The sequence below is a fragment of the Nanorana parkeri genome, unplaced genomic scaffold (genome assembly GCF_000935625.1).
Source record: "Nanorana parkeri isolate BGI_ZX_2015 unplaced genomic scaffold, ASM93562v1 scaffold218, whole genome shotgun sequence".
Taxonomy (NCBI): Eukaryota; Metazoa; Chordata; class Amphibia; order Anura; family Dicroglossidae; genus Nanorana; species Nanorana parkeri.
In genome coordinates this window covers 578,724-605,053 of record NW_017306486.1, presented here as the reverse complement: position 1 = coordinate 605,053, position 26,330 = coordinate 578,724, and the positions used below count along the sequence as shown (strand labels likewise).

General features: G+C 39.5%; 1 protein-coding gene across 1 annotated transcript in view; it reads left to right on the top strand.

Moving 5' to 3' along the window:
- RASGEF1A (RasGEF domain family member 1A) overlaps positions 1-26,330 on the top strand; it is a 264,654-nt gene that overhangs the window by 112,580 nt on the left and 125,744 nt on the right. The window contains exon 2 of the mRNA XM_018555935.1: positions 10,229-10,322. The gene's annotated coding sequence lies outside the window, so the exon portion shown is untranslated. The remainder of the gene's footprint in view (positions 1-10,228; positions 10,323-26,330) is intronic.

Sequence of the window (26,330 nt, the reverse complement as noted above, 5' to 3'; positions counted from 1 at the left end):
ACGAAAGGTAATCTGTTTATATAGCAGAGAATGAAAACTCTCAGTTACAACCTATTTGGCAGTTGCCCGTGTCATTGGAAAAATCTTTTTTCACTCTTGCCAGCTGTCGTTTTGCACAAATGTACAAAATACTTATTCCATGTGGTATATTATCTTCACATATTTACATTATGTGGGGGAGTCATCATTTTAAGATCCTGAAGGGCAGGAGTGGGCAAAATCCGACCCTCCAGCTGTGGTGCAACTACGAATCACATGAGCCACAGGTATGACTCCCAGTGGCAGATGCATGATGGGATTTGTAGTTTCCTCACAACTGGAGGGCCAGAGTTTTCCCACCCCTGCAGAAGGGGCAGGATGTATTGGGTGGGCTGATTAAAATTACAGGGTTTGTAAAATAAAAAAAAAAAAGAAGTACAACTATGGGCAAAATAAAATGACATCATTGATGCAGCCTGTTACTAACACAACAGTTTTTGTTTTCCTGAGTACACCTCTGTAACATCATTTTATTGTCCTTTTATTCTGACGGTAAATCCATAATTCTTCCACTTCCTTTAACAGGCCAAGCTGTCCAGCAAAAATGGCAGTTACAGTTGGGACAAACTATATAGCATTTACAGGGGTAGGTACAGGGGTCAGCTTTTATTCAGACCTTTTTACCAACAAAGAAAAAAAAACGGTTGCTATAACTACTGAAGTTGGACTTTCATTTGTTTGTTTCTTACCTAAACATAGCTGCCAGGGAATTTTCCCTAGGTAAGTGAAGCAAAGAATACACAGTTGTGCAAAAATTATGAAAAAAAACAGTACTGATGATTGCAGATCAAGGAAGTCGGCAAAGCTTCACCTCATTCACTAAGCGAAGAGAAAATTCCCTTGGAAAGTGAAAATTCCCTTGCAACGTCAACAGCTTATTTACATTTAATAAATCAACCGCAGAGTAAGGGGTGTGTTTATAAAAAAAAAATTTGCAGAGCCATTTGTCATGAAAAACTACATTTTGTGGTTCTGTGCAAAGGGAGGCAAAAACTAACAATCGCAGTATACTTTCTTTTCAATTCAAATCTTATATCAGTAAAATATTGCATTATGGCCACTAGATGGAGCTAGTGAGCACAGGAAATAAATACTTCTTTTTTTCCTATGATCCTCAGTTCCATCTAGTGGCCACAATGTGGTATTTTCCTTATGTTACATTTAACTAGGAAAGAAAATATACTATGAACATTTGTTGTTGACTTTATTTGCACTGAACTAACACAGTGTTGCAAATACTTTTTATAAATACACCTCTGTGTGTCTTCTGCAATAAAAGGTATGCCTGCTTGCAAATTTTTTTTTTAAACTTAAAAGTTCTGCTTTAAAGGGCATTAAAACTACATGCTCATGTATGTTGTGCGATTTCCCTTTTCACAGGGTGACAACACCACTGTGAGCAATGGCGTAACTATCGCCATAGCGACCCAGGCGGCTGCTATGGGGCACAGGGGGGCCTGGCCAGGATGAGGAACAAAGGGGTCCCCCTAATGCCGTGCAGGCCACCTGGGCCGCTATGGCATCGCAGGCTGCTGGTTGTCACTGGCAGCTGTGAGGAGGAATGCGCCGCTATTCAGATCACTGACAACCTGTCAGTGATCTGAGCAGTGGCCGCTGCTGCGTGAGAGCCAGCAGCTTCAGAGGATGGGGCGGGGCCCGGCGTCGGCGGTAAAGGAAGTGGCGGGGCCCGGCAAATAATTTTGTAGCCATAGACATATAAGGCATTCAAAGTGAAGTCTTTTGTATGCCAAATGAATCATATTTATGGCCAAACAAGAACCTCCATTGTACCTGTTATGAAATATAGCCTGGCTATATCTGCAACCCAAGATTGGTTCAGGAAAAAATGACTCCAGGAATCCCTGAAATGTAAAGATCAATGTACAGTGTATCCACAATACAATAATAACGTAGTGCTGTGTGGAATAATACTCATCTCCAAGGCTTTAGTCAGAGATCCACAAGCTGGAAGTCCCGCAACATCCTGGTGAATCTCTTAATAGGATTTCAAGAGCTCAAAGTGTTTGTTGAATTGAATGTTCAGCGCTGGGTTGAATCATCTTTTGAATTCATTTTTGATAGGTAAAGATACATAAAGGCTTAACGTTCACCTTTGCTGTAATTTATGGATTTTTTTCCTATGGCCTTTTTATTGGACTAAAATTATTTTTTAATGGAAATTGTGGAAAATGTTTTAAAATCTTTCTCATTCTTTTGGATACACCAAGAAATGATTAGGTTGAAATATTAATAGGGAACATTTTTCTAAGGACATTGAACTTTTCAGCCAGCTAGCAGCTAGTCAGCATATTAAAGTCAATGGCAGGAGAACACAGTGGAAAGAAACCAGTAGAAGATAGTGCTTAGTGTCCATCATTGTATCACTGGTGAAACAACTGCAAAGGAGGGTAAGTAAGGTACCCACATACATACCTGTGTGTCCTTTTTCAGAAATAATAGAAACAATAACATGGAGATAAAACGGGTTCCCAGTCATTTCAGGATTATGTGATATTCTGGTTAACTGGAGCAGTCCAAGATCACATTTCATATGTTACCTACATGTTAAATTTAGATATGTGTGACTATGTAATAAGATTAAATCTGTTGTTTATCCTTGTACATATTTTACAAAATATAAAATAAAGGTAAATATCCCATCTTTAATACTATACAGTATTGAAATCACTTTAAAGGGAACCATTAGGCTACAAATGTTAAAGCTACCATTGGCAGCTTTTGCTGGCCACGGGACTGTCAATGGCTCATGGGAGTGAATAATGTTATCAGCTTTCGTTCAGGCCTATGACTCCCAGCAGTATCATGGGTTGTCATTCTGCCCTGGTTTCACTTTCTGTTGGAAAAAGTATCCAGTGAGGTCTTAAAAATTTTAATCTTTATACTGTTTACTTAACACATCAGGTAGTGATGTTCAACTAAACATAAGGATGGTCGCCTCCAAGCTTGTACTACAAGTACAGGACAAGCCTCTCCTAAGTAATGCCATCCAGCCACCATTGCAGAACATGTAGACAGGATGTGGCTGCAAGGACTCTGCAGGAGATTAGCAGCCCAGATACAACAAACGAAGGAATAAAAAGGTGAAAATAAGTATCTCATTAAAAAGACAATGGTAATTGTTTATGATACACAGTGCTTTATTAATATAAGTGTGAATCAGTGAGCCTCTTGTTTAGGGATTTAGGGCAGCACGGTGGTTTAGTGGTTATCAGATCTGCTTTGCAGCCCTGGTTTGAATCTCAGCCAGGACACCGTTTGCATGTTCTCTCTATGCTTGCATGGGTTTTCTCCCACACTCAAAAGACATGCTGGTAGGTTAATTGGCTCCTGTCTGAGTCAGCCTTATTATTTGTGTACACATACTGTATATGTGAAATCGGGACCTTAGATTGTAAGCTTCTTGAGAGCAAAGACTCATGTGAATGTACAGTATGTAAAGTGCAATATAAATACTTGAAATAAATATTTTGCTCAAGAAAAATTAGATAATGTTGTGCCAGTAGCCTGACCAAGAATGATTCGTTTTGTATGGCCCTTTGATATATCAAGCGCTGCTCTGGGATAAATTCCTACCTGAATAATCAATTTTTCCTTTATTATTTGCCAAGTGGTATGAGCTCAAATGTTCATGTTCTGAGTAATCCAATTTTGTTAAGAAGCAGAGTCAATGTAAAATGTAAAGGTCAAGCCGTGTTTTCATCCTGTCACACATGTTCCATGCCATTTCTCTATTATGCCTGTTGGGACATATCATTTTTATATTCATACAAAGTGTTCTCTTTTCACCTTCTGGTAATGTAAAGCCATAGCCTCTTAAATGTTAACAACTTAACTCCGGAGTATTCCTTGGGTATTCTAGCTAAAGCTGGTATGCCATAAAGAGCTAGGTTTAAAGGTCAGGTCCGCTCTTCTACGAGCTTCATTTTTAGTCCCTACATCATAACTACAAGAAAAAAAATGATATAAAGAAGAACACTTTTATGTGGGAAGTATGCTATCTACTGAGGAAATGGGTTCATTTAGAGAATGTCTTTTTTGCATAAATGATGACTTCAAGCAAGAAGATGAGAGACTGGAAAGGGACAAAGCTAAAATCATACTTCTGACACCTAAACCCTTTTCAAAAGAAGGACAGCTGCCAAGTAACATGATGCATTTATGTATATAGACTAGCCAGAATCCACTGGGAGCCTGGTACACCCATGTACAGTGCGGAGAAGACAGGTCAGAAGTGGTCTTCCTAGAAGACGTTTGGAAAAATGATAAAAATGACATGTATACTGCAGTCTGTTGAGTTTATTGAAACAACAGTGTTTGTTTCCCTGACACTTCTCTATAACATAGTTTTATTATATGTTGATCTTCACAGTAGATTTGTCATCCACTGTAATAGGGTGACAATGTCATTCATTCTGTAGTGAAATTTACTCAGCAAAGTTGTCACCCCCATGAACAGGGTAGACTTAGATGGACATAAAGTTTTGAATGGACTTTAAACTAGAACTCTTGGCAAAATAAAACATTACATCCAATATATTATTCAGTCTGTCACTAACATTAACACAGCAGTGTTTATGTTTTATGAGTCTCCATTCACAAAGGTTTATTTTGATCCTGCCAGTAGCTCCATTATTTTCAACTTCCTTTAACGGGCAAAGCTGTCCAGCAAGGTCCACCATGTGCTGGTGGCTGAACTGTTCTAACGCATAAGGGCTTCTGCTCACAGTGACCACAGCCCTTACTGGAAGCAAAATAGTGATTTCAATTACAATGCCTTGGAATTCACAGGAAATCAATACATTTCACAGCATAATTGAGCAATAGAAATGCAATTATGCCTTTACTGGATTGGCCACATATCAGCTATAAAGAGAAGGTGGTGAAGAAACATGATTGAAACTAATGCTGAGCTATTGTACTAGTGGCATTTTTTAAATATACTTAGTAATGGGTTCCCTTTACTGCCAGCTGAAATATCAACAGTTACTAGTGGGTGAGGAAAAATATGATTTATAAAATATAGTTATAGCAGCATCTGTCTGTTAAATATTTCATTTTCCTTTCCTCTACTTTTATTACTCATGCCCCAGTGAACACGCATTATGGCAATCAAGAGGATATTTGAATTCTAATGATGACTAAATATTTCTGTCAAGATGATAACAATTTCTTGCATTAAAAGCTGGAGAGATTTTACCGTACAGCTGCCAGTATCTTCAGATATCTGCCTGAGCATCCCAGAAGCCACCTATTTACCCCAGGACATTCCATTACGCAGAGCTCAACTTCAGCCTAGAACTTTAAACTCCAGCCCATTCCACCTTTAAAAAATAAGGATGATTTCCCTGGCCATCCACTCCAGACTCTGGTTACAGAACTTGAATGAGACATCACCACAGTTGTTGCTGGACTCAGACACCTGGAGCACATGATGCTATGGCTCTTTTGTGTAAGGTTCTGTAGCCTGGCCAGGAAAAGAGAGTGGGGGTTCCCTGGCCTCCCACTCCAGACCAAGTTTTTAACTGCTGCTGAAAACCACAAGTGTGTGCTAACAGCAGGAAATACTTGCCAGTGCCAGTGAGTTGGCCAGATGGACAAGAGCATATGTTTGTTGTTTTTGTTGGAAATATTCCCAGCATGGGAAGAATTTTTGGCATGCCCTAACATTGGCATTGGTTAGGGCATGCTATTGGTTTTCTTGGCAAGATATGGATTAAGAAGTAGCTATTCATACACATAGGAAATACATACTAAAGCCCATTTAGTAAGATGCATACCTACCAATTTTCTAATGAGAGACACCTTTCAGCACAAAGTATGTATGCAGAAGGATGCACCACCATTACACCATACAGGAAGAATTAAGAATGACATAACATTATTGCTTTTTTCACCACTATCTTTTTTTATATTGGCCAACTGCAATAATTCATATACTTGATGAAGGTAGTACAGTATAATTATTTTGGTTTAAATTAGGACACTTTTATAGAGGTTTGTACATTAGACGAAAAGATGGACATTTAAGAAAGAATGAAGGAGAGATAGATTTAGTTCCAAAAGAGGAACAGTGCCTCCAAATGAGGAACAGTGGTGGGTGTGAACCAGAATACCCACAAATAAAAACATGTAATCATTGGGAGAATATACTTACTCCATACAGACATTAGAAATCAGGATAGGACCCTGGTGCTGCAAGGCTGCTGTGTTAATTACAGTCACCATACTGTTAATTGGCTATAACTGTAAGCATCACAGTGAAAGAATGTAGAAGGACTAGAATTCTTGTTTACTCTCCAAGTTAGGCTGGTATCAGTCCCTTATTATCCTGCTGCTCCTCACAGACACAATAGCCACACATTACCATTATTTCATTGTTCTCCACATTCCATGTACTGAAGTCAAGTGGAATGGATAGTGAGCATCTTCTTTAGTCTTCAGAACATTCCATACATTTCACTTGCTCAAATACCATCAGGGCCACTTATAAATACAGACTTGTAACATTGCATAGCTTTCTGGCACGTAACCAGCTCCCTGTCGTGTGAGCCAACACACACTATGAACAAAGAAAACCACATTGGTTTATTCTGCACGGAATGATTTCAACTACAAAAAATATGGTCCTGAATAGAGGGTTTACTGCTAATGATTGCTTGTATTTCATCTCCATATTGTGGAAAGGATGTGGCTGCATGTAATAGTTTAGAAAATGCCTTTGATTTGTCACCATCCAGTGGAAGCAAGCCTATTGGCTCCTCCAATGTACTGTGATATCTTCAAGGGAAACTGTAATCTTTATGCTTCATAGATATATGCTTTAAAGTGACCAGCGTAATGTAAATAATCGTATCATGTGTTTTAAAGTTCAAGGGAACTTAAGGTTAATTTAGCTAAATACATTCCTTGTGCATCAAAACATAATCAAAACTGGAGCAGACAGAATCTGGAGTAGTTGCTCATAGTGACAAATCAGCTTCTCTCTTCAGTTTGTTCAGTTAAGCTTTGAAAATGAAAGAGAAAAAGCTGAAAAACTGCAGTAGATTCTGTCTGTTCCAGTTTTGATAAATTCAGTTTATCATATTTATGAAACTGAACAGCCAGCACCCAAATGAATATAACTTTTTACCCTAATCTTGTGCAAATCGTGTGCAATACTAGAGTTATTCCACTCAGCAACATGTATAAGTGAACATACACTGCTCACCCAGACAAACTTATAAATCTGAGCGTTTTTGTTTTACCTTATGAATAAAACCAGAGACATATGGAAGCACAGCGAACACAGATTGGATGTGGAAATGTTTGTGGATAACACAGCAGAAGGTGGTCTTAGATACGCTGTGGATAATTGCATGGACATGGAACTATTTTAACATTTCAGAATATACACTCATCTTCACATATTTGACTCATGATTGGAAATTTTGTTTTGTATTTGTTTTTGTTTTTTTAATTCATTTTAGCTGTTTGATACTTTTCATAGTATGGTGATGTTTTACATATGTGGAGAAAACGTCCTAGGGCATTTTAGTGATATAAAGTTGTATATAAGTTGTATATAAAGGTGATATAAAGGGGAGTATAAGACCTTACCGTCTTTAGGTTTCAAGGATTGCTTTTAAGCGGAAGTAAAGTCCACTGTGGCGGGTGGGCTCTTGCCATAACATGCAGGTATGCACACCCTACTTGCATATTATGGCACACTTACCTGACAAGTGCTGTTTCATCCACTGCCCCCATTATATCTTCTGCTTCTGGGTCCCTCGTCATTTTGTCTTTTCGTTGAGCTGCTTAAGATACCGTGGCATGCACATAGGAGTTACATCGTCCTCGCCACCCAGCTCGATTCCCAGCATACTGCAGATGCTGGGCAGGACCCAAGGTACACAAAAGATAAAAACTGAGTAGTTAGAAGCAGCTTTTTTTTGTCAGAAGAGACTTGGTGTGTCTATTCTGCCAAAAACTCTAATTTGTAGCAGTTTTTTATTTTTTTTTAGGTTCATACTTTAAAAGAAAGATAATAATAGCTAAAATGATTGCTTACTGAAAATAAACTATAGTTTCCTTTTTAGGTGTTTTTTTTTTTTTAATTTGGTGACGTGTAAACATTAAAAAAAACTATGTCTTGTATATATGTTTTTTGTTTTTCTAGTAATAACCTTGTTATGAATCACAACTAGAAAACAGAGTGATAAAGAGTGTAATCTTAATCAGTGTTATCATCAGGCTTTGATCATGGTCTTACATAATAAAATTATCTGCCAATTGTTGGCCAGGTAAGATTGTTTTACCCATTACATTCTGCACATGCTACAATCTGCAAAGAGCATCTACTATTGTGACTTGCACTGATACTAATTCCTGGAGTGACTCCAAAGTTGATTAAAAGCCTCGAATGGAGAATCCCCCCCCCCCCCAAAAAAAAAAAAGAAAGATCCAGTGTGCAGCAACACTATTTGGGACTTAATACTAATAGGCTGTAAATGTACAGTTGGGGGATTCATATATGTTCACAGGGTTTTGGTATAATATGGCGTTGTGAAATTTCTCCGGGTTTAGTTGTTTTGCATTGTAGTAATACAGCAGGTAATCCTAAAATCTGGATGCACAACAGCTGTGAGACACTGAGCTACTTCTAATCATGCAGAAAATATCTATAACACTGGGAAATTAGTGTCATGTGTAATTATGGTGATTAGAAAGGCTTGAATATTGTAGCAGTCGGCAATAATGAGATTATCCTAGCATGTTTCAGAAAATAACCACCACCACTGATCAGGGCCCTTATTATAAGTGTAATGAATTCACCTCCTTTAGAAACCAAAGGCTTATTATGAATTTGAAAGTGTAAGGACATTATACTGTGAATACAACACTTATGTTTAGGGGTACTCCACTTGTAAACTTGTATTTATAGCTTTGCCTTCATTAGCTCCAAAATGACTTTACGGTGGACTTCTCACCTCCTGTGTTTTCTCGCATGGTTCTCAAGAAATTTCAAACTTTAATCTCCACAATATCCTCCCCAAGTAACGGCCTCAAGTGTGCATTTATTTTTAGTTAGAGTTAAGTCATACATTTATTAAAGTAACACTAAACTCAGGAGTTAAATCTTAAAAATGTATTCAAGTACCTTACCTATTAACAAAAGTGTTTCTTATTTGTGTATCACTCAGCTGTAGATCCTCAAATCTTCTGTGAATTGGTGCTGACACTGTCCTTCCTTCTGGAGGGTGGCTACTTTTGTTTGGTCACTGTGTGTGTTGTACAATAGCCGCCGCTCCAAGCTCTCTCCTGTGATAGACTATAATTTCAATACAAATTAGTAAACTAAACATAAGATTGTAATCCATCATGGGATTGAGCGAGAAGGAAGCACAGTGTCAGCTGTAGATCCCCAAATCCGCCATGAATTGGTGCTGACACTGTCCTTCCTTCTTGCTCGCTCCCTTTTTCTTTGCTTTATAAGCCCCATTATAAGAAGATTCAGTGTGCCATAGCCAAGGAATTCTTGCTGCAGATAGTTAGCATAAAGGTGCACTGAAGGCATAAATTGAACACGTGGGCTGATCTTGTCATGTAAAGTGACCCCAAGTGCATAGAGCATGCATTTTCAGGAGCCTGGGTCCATGCTCACATTATGTTCAGAACATAGGAACATAGGATTCCCAAAACCTGGGGTGCTCAATTATGGAAATATCATCCATGGCTTGTCTGGTTGAGCGTTGGCCACACTTTCCTACTGGCAAGTGAGGCTGCCTATCAAAAAAAAAATGTCCTTTCTGCTTTGGTGTTGTTTCCAGTAGGGATTGATAAAAATGCATATAACAGTCATGTATCATTTCCCACCTAAAATGCATCACTTGATGCAAAGAATGCAAAGGTGTGATTGTAGCTCAACAATGGACTGGCCAGGCCTGAAGCGACAGTCTGGCAATTCTTGCATTTGTAATTGGTTCCAAAACATGCGCTTGGGCATTAGGGAGGGCAGGGCATACATATTACTGCCGGGTCTACTTTTTGTTCTTAGTCAGTCCTACTCTGTGATCCAAATCAAGTGCTATCAGAATTGATTCCCTCTGTATTTACTTGGTAATATATTGTCATTTAATAGAGTGCAGGAAAGGTTTTAACAGCAGTATCTGGTGTTCTTGTCTCTTTGCAGGTTGTATTCTCTGCTCTGGTCACACCTGCATCTTACTACGGCTTCAGAAAATCCTGCCGCTGGTGTGTGTGAATGCCCGTGGAAGCAGCTATGGGTGAGTACCTTGATATTCTCACAGTGTTTCCTACATTTCCATACATTCACAATAGAATGACAATATTCAGACAGTGACCTGAGTGTCTGTATAGATTTAGATATCATCTTCTGTGAGCCATCATCTTGTGATTTTATTTAGAATAGGCACCCCTGTTGGTCTTAAGTAAAGTGTTCTGTTTTTAGTCACTGAGTTTGGATGTGCATTTAAAATGAGCAGCATGTAATATGAAGTACACTTCACACTTTGAATTGTACACAAATATATTAATGAACTACAGTGTGGGGGTGTATGGGTACCACATCCCAAATCATAATCAAGGACAAAAGAAGAGAACTTTAAATCGGACTTTTAAGGTACCCCTGGGGTCAAATATGAACGATATATAAAAACATGATTACTTTCTTTTAGGTCCTAAAACAATGACAATACCAGATTAAACAGACATGCATGCAAATATATCCAATAGCCCAAACGTCTCACATCCCATAGAAGCATATAACCCGTGTTCTTCTCTGCAGCCTTATTAAGGGCTTTGTTCCATTTTAGGTACATATCATTTCAGTCCATAGGATCAGGTGAGAAGTGTATTGTCTTCTAAACACTCAATGCGTTTCATGGTAAACCGCTTTATCAGGAGTGGGCTAAGGAGTAATAACAGACCGAACAGACCCTGAGTGCCAATTGGGAGGAACCAGAACAGGGCAACATCAAGCTAGCATATCCATGATATCTCAATGATCATCCACAAAGCGCCAAAGATGATCATCAAGTGGGTGCCTGTAGCCGTGTGGAACCTGTGGTCAACTTTAGTGAATCATTCTTTGAATTGCTAAAACTGTGCAATAAATAATGCATACTTCACCAAAGGAACATCTTCTTTTCACTGAGGGGTATATTAAAAAAAACTGTCTACATTTGAATGCCTGGATTTACAATTGTTCGCCAGTACAACTGGCTGGCAGATATTGCAGAGGGCAAGTCCAACTGAAGTAGAGGGTAAATGTGCAGTGAATGTGCAGATAAAAGAGCAAAGTGACTTACTATAGCAATTGTGTTGTCTGGATATAACAGTTCAGGGTGGCATACATTAGTTTTTCTTTAAAGTAGCCCAGTTGTTGGAAAAAAATAATAAAATTGGCTGCAATACTTACTTTCACCCCAATGCTTTCACCGGAACACTCACTATTGTCTGCTCCAGCACCAGTCCTCAAATACTCGGAGATGAGCCATCATGAGGCCCTGAGCCCACAGTACAATGCTAAAATGCTTCCAGAAAAGAGTCAAAGAGGAAGAGGACTTTGTGCCATTTAAAAAGAGCTATACTGTATATACAATGCATTTTCCAATAAAAACATGCAGGGGCCTCCAGTAAGAGGGAGGGGGGTGAGACTGGAGTTAGACTTTAAAAGTGCTGTAAAGTTTTTAATATATGCTTTATTTTCTAAAATGTAAGAAATTTGAAAATAAGCCGTAATATGATCTGCCATTCAGAACATACATAGTGGGGCACACTGCTCCCTCTTCATCTTATAAGACTCAGTTAGACAGAGGCAGCCAGGAAGTGGGCAACATATAAGAACTTTCCAAGAAAAACTAGACCCGCATATAAATGGAGAAGCTAAAGAGTGCAAGTGTTGGCTCTAATACCCAGGCTGGAACGGACATGTTTACAGGGCAATTGGCTGCCATGGAAAACACATTCATTTTCCTTACCTTCACTTTTATCAAATGCATCTGTTAGACCCAGTTCATTGTGGATTGGCATGAGAATTGTACGAAGGTGCCCTGTTGTTGTGAACAGGTTAAATGCATTGCTGCCTGCTGGCATTTGGAAAGACTCGCTGCTCTGGTGTCTTTTCTCTCCTTCTTTCCTTCTCCATGGCAACTGCAATGTTGAAGTACTTCAAAGCAGCTCAACTCTTTACTGATGACAAAAAGTATATTTATAGCACATTTTATTTATTTATTTCCGATTTCCGAGGTTTCCAGTGGTACCACTCCAAAAAGGAGCTCAGCACATAGTGCGAGTGTGCATGCAAGCTTTTGGGACAAGATTTAACATTTGAAGTGATTCATTAAGTAGACAAACATGAAAGGAAAAGTGATCCAGTGACAGCACAGCTCCTCACACTTTCTATAAAGGTTTTAGGATAAAATAAGTGCTGATTTTACTCTAAAGCACATTCTAAGTGGGTAGAACTGGTGATGAAATGTATGGGGGGAGGCTATCCCTCTTTAAAGCATCCTTTCCAGTGCACATTTTTATACCCTTTAATAAAACTTAGAGCAGACAGTTACCAGTGTCACTGTTCTGAATGATAAAACAATGACTTCAGGCTTCCTCAGTAATATAATGATTGTAGAACATAATGTAGACTTGGCGCGCGCGAGCAGAAAAAAATTGCCGTCTGGAGACGGCAACCCGCAGATGCTGCAGTGCCGTCCGTCCGTTTTTTTACTACGGGCGGACGGCAAGAGGTTAAGGAACTTCATTTCAGCCTGGCAAGGAAAATCCTGTCATTAAAAAAAGTTGTGCATGTGAAGTGCCTATAGGTGCCTGATACTACTGAAGTGAACCCTAATCTTTCTGCCTTCTGCAAAAAACTTTTGAATGGTCAGGATGCCCATCATCGTAAGCTAATAGGAGTAAGTGTGTCTGTGTGGGGGGTGGTTAGGAGATCATGGCAAGCTCCAACACTACCTAAAAGTGTAGTGCCTGAGCCCAAAACGTGTTGGCTGTTATATCGTATGTCACCTCAATATGAAATCATTATAAATATCTTTGGACTCCAAAACCATTGGTTTGCGGCTCTTAGTACATTCACCAGTTCCAATACATGTATCACAAGTAGGCACATTGCCATTTAGGACAGGCAGAAGCAGGAAAAGAGAAGTCAGGAGAAACCAAAGCTCAGTGCCAAACTACATGGCAGGAATAAGAAAAGATGGATGGGACAGGCAGATAAACCGGACCTTTCCACTTAAAAATCGAATTCTATCTATGCATCCCTCTATGTATGATGATTAATAATAACATAGACATGTCAGGTGTAAAATGCTGTGATTTTAAAATACTTACACTTGCAGAGCATTCACTTCCTGCATTGAAAGGGCAAAACGACTTCAGTTTGCTAAAACAATGCACGCTGAGATTGCCTTGTCATCAGCAGAGCATTGCTGGGAAATCTTATCTGTAATCTCATGAGATCTCAGGGAAAGGCATTTTCCTCCCATGGGATGACGTGCAGGGTCACATGTTCTAGTCACATGTGCCAGAAATCCCGGAAGTAAATGGAGAGCTAGTAATCTGCCTTTAATAAACATGCCCACTGTCAAGAGACCGGGAAAGAAAAGAGAAATAAGGTTATGCAAATAATACAAATCCTGCAATTATCTAGAAGTTTGTGTTTGTAGATTGTCATTACTAAACATTTCTAAAGGAGTGTTTGTTGTTATTTTAAAGATATGGGTAAAGGTCTGCTTTAAGTTGTAATCCGAAGTAAGGCAAAAGTTAACAGTAGGAGAATCCAAATTAACCTTATCAGTCAGCTGAGTTCTAACATGGGCAGACATACTTGGAACAAGGAACCACTTTTGGAGGTAACCACCTATCAGAGGATATTGTGAGTATCCATTCAAGTGCAGTACAGTGATTAAACCTCATGCACCTAGAATCTAAATGGCATTGAGCAAGTGTGTTACTGACAATTCTTTAAGCTCTCATGAGCAGGGCCCTCCTAACCCTATTGTACTGAAATGGTATTGTAACTGTACTGTCTCCCCCCACTTGCAACTGTAAAGCGCTGTGCAAACTGTTGGCGCTAAATAAATCCTGTATAATAATTTTGTGCCCATTCCCTCATTTTCCAAGTCTACAAAAAAACTTCAGGGATCTAAGCATTCATGTTCATGTCTGCATATGAAAACATATATCAAAAGTCAATAAATCAGTCATTTTTAGGAACAGATATTGAACACCATAGACTGTTCCTATAAATATATGATGTATATTTTTGTAGAACATATAAAACCTCCCCAATGCAAAACAATGGTCCAGTTATGTCCTCGTCACACCTGTGTGCTTTGTGTGTATTTGGTAACCTCCCTGCTCTGCCACAGAACAGTGTGTCCAAGGAGCTGTGTACAAGGATGCTTATGAAAATGGCAGGTTCTCTTTGATAACTCTTATGCACACTTACGAATGTCTCCTCTCAGCATCCCAGAGTGTTTTCTTTTTGCCCACTTCATGGCTGCTATCGGTTTCATATTTTTATACTTACAATTAGGGTACCAAACAAGATTAGTCTTAGCATAGTGTATCAAGTGTAACAAGTTTCCCTTTGTTTATCCAGTGTTTTAATTTCATAAAATCTTTTTTTATAGCAACATTATGACCTTGCCTAGCTTGCCGTATTCTTCCCTGCAGCCAAAAATTGGTTAAATGGATTCTACATGAGTGCCTGGATAAACTCATCCACAGGCATGGCAGCGCTAACAGACCATGGCCCAATATGACATTCAGCCCCTCATTAGGCCCATTAGGAACATCATGATATAATAATCTTGTTTAGAAGTAACATGTCTTCAGCCTGTCCAATCTGCTGGCTTTGATTCCTGAATCCCTTTTGATCTTGCTCACTGTGATAAGGAAGCTCTCAGGGGATTTATTCTTCATGTCTACCCAGCAGTCTTTCCTTAATAAGATAAAATGTGTGGTAATTGAGAACTGCATGCAATTAGCATACAGTCAAAAGTCTGCTTTAGGTCATCCTTGCCTGACTCAGTCACTTCTGAGTTTCTGCTGCGCCTGAGCCCTAGTAATTGTAATTCAGTGTGTTTTCATTTGACCAGAACTAACAAAAAAAAATCATATTTGCTTGCTTGCAATTATCAAAAACCAGTAAACCTCATTCTTTATTACACATTTTCTAGCACTAAATACAAAATAATGAGGTCAGCAGGTGTGGGAAAGGGTTGTCACAGTTTGTAAAATTATGCTAAAATGCCTGTATGCTATGTTCAGCATATTGCAATTTCTGTTCAATACTAAGCCAGATATACACTTTCTTAATAAAAGGACATACAGTACAGTCACACATCCTGGAGAAGTACACAAAGGAGGACATTTATAAAGCAGCGGTATGCCCTTATTATGGCCATACTGCTTTAAAAGAAAATGCACATTTATAAAGCACACCAATGTCCTTTACAAATGTGCTCAGTTTGTTTAGTGAATGCGAAGCAAGCAGACTACTGTTCTTCTCAATAAAAGAAAAAAAAAGGGGGGTGGGAGAGGCCGGTTAATTTCCATTTCAGGTCCCCAGCCCTGGTCTTCACCCTCCTACCCCAGCCCACCCCCCAGTTCGCTACTGGCTCTTCACTGTAGTGGATGACCTCTCTAAGTATAATTTAAAGAGATGGGGCTAGAGAAAGTTGGTCACTACTAGCTTCACAGGACATCACTATTGCAAAGGCTGCACTAGACTTCAGTGTTGCACCTTTCCCAACTGTCTTAAGTGAGAGTGATTGGCGCTTTTTGGCATCTACATTTTAAGGCAAAGCCGCACCTCCTTATCCAGTTTTCTATCACTTAATTTAGAAAAATAAATAATAATATTGCATGTGCCAAAATACATTTCAACATACTTACAAATACCCATAACAGTCTACATTAGCAAAAGCATAGTAATAAGAACATTGGAGGTCAGCTTTAAATACACCTAGGCTAGTTGAACTGTCCAAAGCAATCTTTACATATTTAAATAATAATTTTATTCATGCAAATCCAAACATTAGACCGAAAATAGGAACAGCTGTGTAAGAAAGCAAGACATAGGGTAGTTGACAGTGGAACACAGGGATTATTGTTCCAAAAATTAATATCCCTCCAAAAGAGAACTGTGGGAACTGTGATATTATCACAGCAATCCTTAAGAGTCCCCTCGCTAAAGTTCCCTGTGAGCTTAAAACCTGTCACATACCTGGAAGGAGATTAGAATGACATGGGTGGCCTCTCTTGATTTTCCAGCTCAAGCTCTCACAAGTAATAGGTAGCAGTAAAGTGCCTGAGAGAGTAGGAACTCACAGGAATATCTGAAAAGAAGCCAAGATGGGATGTGGAGATAACAGCAGATATAGAACCCTTGTCCAAGACAACAGAAGTGGTCACACGGAAGCTGTGAAGACCAGGTACCAGGACACCACGGAAGACCAGGTACCAGGACACAGTTAAGAAAACGCCAGGTTCATAAAGAGGCGAACAGAATGATACCAAAGCAAAGACTAGAGCAGGGTTACAAGGCAGGCCAGGGTTAATAACGGGCAGAAAGTATGTTTAATGCCATAGTAGATTAAAAAGCAATGGATATATTTTTTTTCCAGTGGTCAACAGCAATGGGCGTGTCATGTTACATAGTTACATAGTATTTGAGGTTGAATAAAGACATAAGTCCATCAAGTCCAACCTATTGCTGGTGTGTGCGTATGTATAGGTCCATGTATCATCTAATTCTTAAAAGTACCTGTACCCCTGTATATTACGGTCTCTCAGGAAATCCTCCAAATGCTTCTTGAATGTTTCCACACTCTTAGCCGAAATTACTGCCTCTGGCAGCGAGTTCCAGACCCTAACAGCTCTAACTTTGAAGAACCCCCTTCTCCCATTGTGTTGGAATTTTTTTCCACCAATTTTAGTTGGTGGCCTCTAGTCTTTGTTACGGAGTTAATTGTAAAGATTTTGTTGCTAATGTTGCTGTCACCATTGAACATTTTGTACATGGAGATCATATCCCCCCTTAATCTCCTTACTTCCAACGGGAACATGTTTAAATTTAGTAGCCGTGTCTCATAGCTCTGGTCCTCCATTCCCCTAATTAATTTGGTTGCCCTCCGCTGGATTCTTTCCAGCTCAAAGACATCCTTTCTGTGGACTGGTGACCAAAACTGGACCGCATACTCCAGATGAGGCCGAACCAATGATCTATAAAGTGGCAAAATTATAGACTTGTCTCTGCAATAAATCCCCTTCTTAATACAGGACAGGACTCTACTTGCTTTGTTTATAGCAGCCTGGCACTGCAAGCTATTAATCAATATGTGGTCTACAATGACCCCCAAATCTTTTTCTATTTCTGACTTCCCTAGCGGCATACCCATAATTGTATAACACATTTGCTTATTTTTAATCCCAAAGTGCATTACTTTGCATTTATCGACATTAAACATGTAAAAGCAGAAAGTGATTTAAATGAATTACAGTGAATAAAGTACCTGATTGCATAAGCTAACATTTCATGCCTAATTTATCAATCATGCATTATTTCTTTTCTAAAGTCACATGATTATTTATGGAGATCACCTGTGTGTATTCAGGGGTTTCAAATGGTTGCATATAGTATAGATAGAATAAATAAATGTGTATCTGGAAGATCTAGCTTCAATATCATGGCATAACTTAAATCATAAAGTTAAAAGAACACTCTAAGCGCCTCCATAAAAAGGCAATTAAAAAGCAATGTAAGGGGGAGTACAATAAAGTTTCCAAATCGCTAAATAGCCATTGCAGTACAATCAGTCATTAAAGTGGACCTTTACCGCCTTAACTAAAAATCACACTAGCATACAGCTCTGCATGCTGATATATAATCATCTTATATTCATTAGCTGAACACACATATTTTTGTTTTACTTACAATTTTATTTTTCCACTTCCTGGTCCACTTTGGCACAAATGATGTAATGAGCCAACCCGTTGTATCTTGGGAAGATTACATCAGCAGGGCATTGCTGGGAAATCTCATCTGTAATCTCATGAAATCTCAGGGAAAGCCATTTTCCTCCTCTGAGATGATGTGCATGGTCACATGTCCTAGTCACATGTGTCAGAGTTCCAGGAAGTAAAGGGAGATCTAGTAACCTGCTCTTAGTTAAAATGGCCACTGTCAGAAGACTGGGGAAGAAAATAAAAAGAAGATATGCAAAAAAAAAAAAAAGTCGCCAATTATCTAGAAGTAAGTGTTTGTAGATTGTCACTACTAAACGTTTATAAAGGTGCCTTTGTTGTTATTTTGAAGATGTGGGTAACATTCCTCTTTAAGAAATTAAAATTCCTCTTTAACCACTTCAAGACCAGGTGTTTACACCCCCTTTCTGGTCAGGCCATTTTTCAGTATTCAGCGCTGCGATACTTTGACTGACGTTTATTCCGTCATGCAACGCTGTACTGAAATGAATTTTACACCATTTTTTGGGGACAGATAGAGCTTTATTTTGGTGGTATTTATTCACCACTGGGGGGTTTTATTTTTTTGCGCAAGGGGGCGTGTCTGAGCGGACGTCTGAAGACGCCCGCTCAGATCTAGAGAGCTCCTGGCTGGCCGTTTTTTTACTACGGCCGGCCCGGAGGCAGTTAAAAGATGGAATATTGCACAGCTATAAATATGCGAACAGGCCGTCCTCCAAATGTGAGTGACCAAGCAAGCAGGAGACAAATGAGAGAAATCACCAAGTAACAACTCTTATGACAACTCTTAGAGTTACAGGCCACAGTAACTGAGAATTGAGAGAATATGCATACAGCAACTGTTGCCCGGGAGCTTCAGCAGTCACAGTTTTAACCACCTAAAGACCAGTGGGGGAATTTATCAACACTGAAGCAGGCTAAATCTGGAACAGCTGTACATGGCAACCAGTCAGATTCTCTCTTTAGTTTGTTCAGTTAAGATTTGAAAATAAAAGAGAGAAGCTGACTGGTTGCCATGTATAGCTGCTCCAGATTTTGTCTGCTCAAGTTTTGATAAATTCCCCCCCAGGCGTTTACACCCCCTTCCTGGCAAGGCCATTTTTCAGTATTCAGCGCTGCAGTAATTTGACTGACATTCTTCATTTCTTTCTGACAGTACTGTAATACCATTTTCTGGGGACAGATAGAGCTTTCTTTTAGTGGTATTTAATCATCACAGAGATTTTTATTTTTGACTATATAAGGAAAAAAGTACCATACATTTTTTTTTAAACTGTTTTCCCTACGTTATGTTAAAAAACATTTTTTTCTGACCCATATTTCTTAGTAAAACATAAAAGACGGGGTCACGTTGGCTAAATAGACACCAAACATGTCAAGCTTTAAAAGTGCGTGTGCGCCTGCGGAATCCCAAAAAATACCATACCCAAAATAGGCCATAGGCGACGCTTGAAAAGCTTTTACTGCTCATCAGTTTAGTGTGATCAGTGAATAATGGCCCTAAAATTATTGCTCTCACTCTGACGTTCGCTGTGATAGGTAACATATGCTGCATAATTGGCACAATCATCATTTTCGCACGTATGCGCATGTTTGCACGTGTGCCTGGGGACTTAAAGAAAAATTGTGTTTTGTTTTTTTATTATTTTTTTATGTGTGACTTTAGGGAGGGAGGGAGATCTTGTGCTCCTAACTCCCTCTGATCCCCTGTCACAGAGCTGCCGTGCCGGTCCTGGCCCTCCCTGGGCACAGCGGAGCTCGGACCAGCGGGGGGAGGGGGAGAAGTGGGGGGCGCATCTACCGGCACCTCATACAAGCAATCCAGTGGCTCTACAGCCACCGGACCACTTGTATGTAAACAGGCATCGTTGCCTGTTTTAAGTTTTGAATGTTTCCCACTTACACGCAATTCGGCACGCATGAGTGGGCAGGGCTGTTACAGCCTGTTACACCCAAGAAGAAACTCCCGGCTGGCCATTTAATTACAACCGCTGGCCAGGAAGCAGTTAAAGTGACACTAAATTCAGGAGTTAAATCTTAAAAAACATTTGAGTACTTTAATTATTAACAAAAATGGATCTTATGTGTGTATCACTCGGCTGTAGATCCTCAAATCATCTCAGAAAAGAGGTGCTAACAGTTAAGGTAGTTGAATGCATTTTAAAGTGTTAACTCCTGAGTTTAATGTCACTTTAGGAGAGAGAGGAAAAAGTCACTGTTAAATACACATATTATCTCGCCCACAAGGGAGACTGTGCAGTAAGTAGAAGGTCTCTTTTGGACATCAGGCCAAACATTTTATATGATGAGAAGCACACTATCCCCAGCGTGAAGCATGGTGGCGGCAGCATCATGCTGTGTGTATGTTACTCTGGAGCAAGTCATGGAAGGCTTACAGTATGTGGGTCAAATGAATACAACAAAGTACAAGGAAATGCTGGAGAAAAACCTGATGCATTCTGCAATAATCCTGAGCCTAGGGGAAGGTTTTGTCTTCCATCGAGACAATGACCTCAAGCATAAAGCCAAAACAATGGCTTAAAAACAACAATAATGTCCTGGAATGAGTCAGAGTTCAGATCTCAGTGCAATTGGAAATGTGTGTCTGGACTTGAAAAAGGCTGTTTACTCATGAACCCATGCAACCTGACAAAGCTGAAGCACAATTGGAAACATTCCAGATGTGTCCACATGTGAAAACCTGAGAGGGACCTATCCACACAAACACATGGCTGTAATTGTTGCCAAAGGTGAATCTAGTAAATAATAACTTGAAGGGGGTGTATAGAATTCAGTTATGATACATGGTAATTGACATTGCTTTGATTCACTTTGAGAGATTTGTGTTTACTCCAACATGAAAGATTCTGTTTGTCTTGGTCAGTGTAATGTGTTATGATTCAAACATTTCCATGAAGGTGAATATTTTTTATTTTATAGGTTGTAGATATACAGTCTATAAAAAAAAAGTATTCTCTCTCTCTCTCTCTCGCTCTCTCGCTCTCTTTCTCTCTCTCTCTATCTCCCGTGTTTCCCCGAAAATAAGACACTGTATTATATTTTTTTGGCTCAAAAAAAACACACTAGGTCTTATTTTCGGGGTAGGTCTTATTTTGTTTTTTTAATTTATAACAATCCAAAGTTCATGCCAATCCAAATTAAATAATCTAAAATGGCAAAGTTAAGAATTGGGTGATCAGGGTAATCAGGGGTGCCATACCTTTCCAAGAGCAATTTGGTAACCAGATTGAGCGAAGCGCGCTTCCACTATCGATTCCTCACAGGCGGAGTGCACTTGGTATCACTCCGCCTGCGACAGGAGCCGGTGCTATAGAGGAGGCATCGGCTTATGCGGCTCTGCTCCCTGCGCTGCCGCCTCGCTTCCTCTAGCGCCGGCTTCGTTGGCACCGTTTATTCTCTCCAGCGGCTCTTCAAGTTCCCCCGTATGCCACCATCAGCCCTGGGAATGGTCACAACTAGGTCTTATTTTCGGGGTAGGTCTTATATTTTAGCAATTCCCAAAAATGGTACTAGGTCTTAATTTATATATATATGGGGGGTGGGAGGACAGCGGCACCAGGGTCATTTATATGTAAAGAACATAACGAAAACCATTTGTGAATATTTATTTATGCTAATTTAACATTTATTTTGTCTAAACTGCATTTTGTTGCTATTTTTGTTTGATTAGTGTGATAATATTGTTCTGATACAGAGAAGCAGATTTGCAACAAATCCGCAGAATCTACCTCATTCCATTCTGGGAAATCCTGCCTCACTAATGAATATCCTGCATATCACAAATGCATTGTTGAAATATTTCTTTTCTTGGGGGAATTTAGAAGTAGAAGCTATTTTTTGCATCGCGGCTTTTTCCTGTCAATACACACTCCACCTGCATCACTGCGGGGAGTGACAAAAATGTTAGGATACCGACGTCCGTATGAGAACCACAGCATGACAGATTTTCATTTCAGTCAGGAAATATTTTGTGTTTTATAAAAACCATTTGTCCTGGTTTGTAATGCTCGTCCAGCATCATATTTCTTATAAGCTTGGAATGAAGCCTTTACAAGAAATATTTTCTACCAGTAACAATCCTACATATAAAATGTGGATTAGCGAACACTAGAGAAAAGAAGATCCCAACTACAAACCTGAAGTTCTTGGTGACCATTCAGAATGTTTGTTTCATTTTTCTATTAAATAAATGCTTGTGCTTGTCTTCCTTTCTCCAGTTGTAATAAAACAGCACCATCATGTCTTGAGACTCCACTCTCACAGCAGTAAATACTGTAGATAAGAAAATATTTATATCTTTGGTTGGGTACAGGTGTTCTTTAGCTCCAAAATCTTCCAGCGGGGCACCTGTTCTGGTGAAGGGGAATTACCCTCACTTTGTAGCGATTTCCTCTAACTTGTTTATGTGTCTACTAGGAGTGAAGGGAAATATTCCCAATGGGACACAGACAGCAAAAAAAATAAACCAACAGGGGTTTCATAGTTGCTTTAAATTTACCTATGCAGTGCCCTTAACCTCCTCCTTCCAAGCCCAACAAGCATTTAACCCCTGCATGAGTTAAATGCTTGTTTGGCTTGGAGGAAAAGGAATAAGTACATATACTTACCTTATTCTTCGCTTCCTCATCAGTCGCAACCTCCTCGGTTGCCTGAGTGCATCAGAGAACTGCAATGGCCAGACAGTTAATCGGCTTCAAGGGACTGGTCACTTGGAGATGAGGAGTGAAATCCTGCTGCATTGGTAGATTTAACAGCAGCCCACAGGAGGTTTAAACCATCCCTTACCGAATCCAAAACTAAAAATACTGTAAATATTTTACTTTTTACATTCATACACAAGAAAATGTGTGATTTTTTTTTTATTTTGTAAAATCTGCCTGCTCACACTTGTCCATATTCTTTCAGTACAATGCAAATGCTTTACTGCATTAAAATATACTGCCTACCCCAGAAAAAAGTCAGCTGGAGTTAGCTAAGCAAATAGGTAAGAACCTTCCATTGGATAATTAGTCTAGGTTCAGCTATGTTATGTCCCCTAAACACATGAAATCAGCTGCCACCGGAATATACTGAATGACCAGGTTTTTCCATCAATGTTTTTTTTTCTTCGCTGATAGTATGGGCATATTCCAATATGACAATGCCAGGATTCATCGGGCTCAGATTGTGGTACAGGGAGCATGAGACATCATTTTCACACATTTATTGGCCACCATAGTCCAGACCTTAGCCCCATTGAGAATCTTTGGGATGTGCCAGAGTAGACTTTACACAATGGTCTCAGTCTCCCATCATCACTACAAGATCTTTGTGAAAAATGAATACATCTTTTGGAAGGAAATAAATGTTGTGACTTTGCATAAGCGTATCAAAATTATGCCACGGTGAATGCGTGCTCTAATCAAAGCTAAAAGTGGTCCAATAAAATAATAGTGTGTGACTTTTTTTTGACCAAGCAGCGTACATTACAAATACAAATTCTGTTGATTACTATAAACCTTCAAAAAGCAGGACATTTTTTAGATTTTTGGATTAAACGTACAAAACACTGTATATCCCTTTTAATGGATATCTTGATATTGTTATGTTCACCATTGTGTTCTATTACTTATATAATACTCCTTGTATTTAATTTGCACAGGTAATAAAACACCTTTCTTCATGTACTGCAGATGTGCACTACTTTGCATGCGGCTGCGACAATACTTGATGGTGTTTTATACAGCTGTGTCATCCAATGTTTCCATCTTGACTAATCAACATCATGTCTACTACACTGAAACATGTATACTGGCAATTGTAAGTTCATAGTCTATGTTTCTAGTGCTAAATACATTTAGTTTATTATAATGATTCATTTATGAATGACAACAAGTACAGCATGTTCTTGCATTAAAGTGACACTAAACTCAGGAGTTAAATCTTAAAAATGCATTCAAGTACCCTTCCTATTAACAAAAATGTATCTTATTTGTGTATCACTCGGCTGTAGATCCTCAAATCATCTCTAAATTTATGCTGCCACTGTCCTTCCTTCTGCAGGGTGGCTACTTTTGTTGCCCATGGTTCCTGTGTGTTCTAGAGAAGCCACCGCTCCAAGCTCGCTCCCATGATGGACTACAATCTCACTCTTAGTTTACTCATTTGTATTGAGATTGTAGTCCATCATGGGAGTGAGCTTGGAGCGGTGACTACTTTTCAACACACACAGGGACCATGGGGAAAAAAAGTAGCCACTCTCCAGACGGAAGGATAATGTCAGCACCAATTCAGAGATGATTTCAGGATCTACAGCGCAGTGATACAAAAATAAGATACATTTTTTAAAATAGTTAAAGCACTTGAATGCATTTTTAGGATTTAACTCTTGAGTTTAGTGTCACTTTAAGACAAAGATAGAGTTAATATGTTCTTTATTGCTAATAATGTTTATTGGAGCAGACTGTGAAGCAGTGTCAGGTCATGTATGTGTCAGCTCTGATTTACTTATTTAGTACAAATTGAAATACATTGTTATTTGACAGAGGCTGTCTGTACAATCACAGGATGCTACTGCTCAGTATGAGGCTGTATTGTGGAATGTAACAAATGGCTTGCATACCTCTTATACTGGAACATAAACCGTGTGAATTTCATGTTAAAAATAGCATGCCTACCTGATTTTAAAGGATACCTAGTTTTTATGAAGGTCAAAGGCTCTAAAATACCTGTAGTTGAAGCGATAATAATAACTTCCTAATGATACCTTGTATGGGAAGTAATTCATTTTACAGCTCACCAGCCTGTGCATTTCCTAGTGCTTTCTTGGCATGACACATCTTCGAAAGCCATTACTCACCCCTGCCCAGGCATTTGTGTCTATGCCCAGTGGTAAATTAAGTGTACTTTCGGCCTAGGCGGTTTATAATTTATGGGTCTCCTTGCATTACTTGGCACCTGGCATTTTTCTTCCTGAGTGACAGGATCCATTAAGCTGGTGGCCAAAGACTGATGTTGTCACATGTTTATACTTCCTAAATGCTGGCACTCTCTAGTGCCCTGTGTATTTCTTTTATTTTCACCCTTTTAGACTTATGTTCAATAGACAGCCACCCACTTAAAGTCTCCTGATTTTGTGACCATTAGAAATGAAAATCCCCAACAAACTTTGGTAACCAGTGTAAAAGCTCCCTTTGCCATTAGCCAGTGAAATCCTACTGTTAGGCTGGGTTCACACCTAGGCGACAGCATTTTTGCACGTTTCTACGAATGTTTTTGTTGCACGCTGTTGTGTGCTTTTTGTGTGCGTTTTTTGAGTGTTTTATGTGCATAAATCAGAACGTTTTTGTGAGCAGATTGTAGCTGATTGAAATAAATAAGTAAATGCACGTAAAACGCGCAAAACACAGCTAACGTATGTTTTTAAGCATTTCCTATTAGGTCTATAGGGCCAAAACGAGCTGTAATATGCCAAAAAAAGCTCATGCACTTCTTCCAGTGACAGGCATTTTGCTTATTGCAACCAAACGCTCAGATGTGAACAAGGCCCTATAAATGAATTGGATTTTTTGAGGGGCATATTTTTTGAGCGTATAATGAGCCAATTATAATCTTCCATTGTCTATGCCTAGGTAAAAGGAACAGGGAGGAGCAGCTAGGCTGTTCTGGGGAAAGATTAGTGAGTAAACAAGGTTTTCTGACCCATTCAATTATTGTTTCCCCTGAGAGTAAACTCGAGAAAAGTCTTGCCTAGACTTATAATCAAATCCCTACCTTTTCTGAGTTTTCTGAGGTTGAATAAGATAATTTCTTGCTTAATTTGGTGGATTCCTTTATTCAGATACAACTGGGTTATACTGTCACTTACAGGAGGACACGTACACTGGCAAACTAAAAAGCTGTTGGCCAACTAGGTATAACCTGTGGCAGTACATGGCAATGCCACTGTGTTATCTCCATTCCTGTGTCCAGAATCTGAGTGGCCAGCGCATGCTGATGGCACAGGTGTGCACTGCCTTTAAATTAAATTTGTTGGGAAGGGTTCAAGACTCCACCTGGGAGACAGGAAAGCTACACCCAGGAGTCAGAGTGGAGTCCAGTGCGGCAGGCGGCTGCGGATTGGGAAGAACCCCCAGTGTGCAGGTTAGCACATGACTGAAGCTGTCTGGAGGAACAGACAGTGGGCTGAGGCCGGAGCAGCGGTGCTGCAAATGCAAAGCCAGGAGGCTGGATGGGCAGGTGCTGCCATGAGATGATAAAGAACC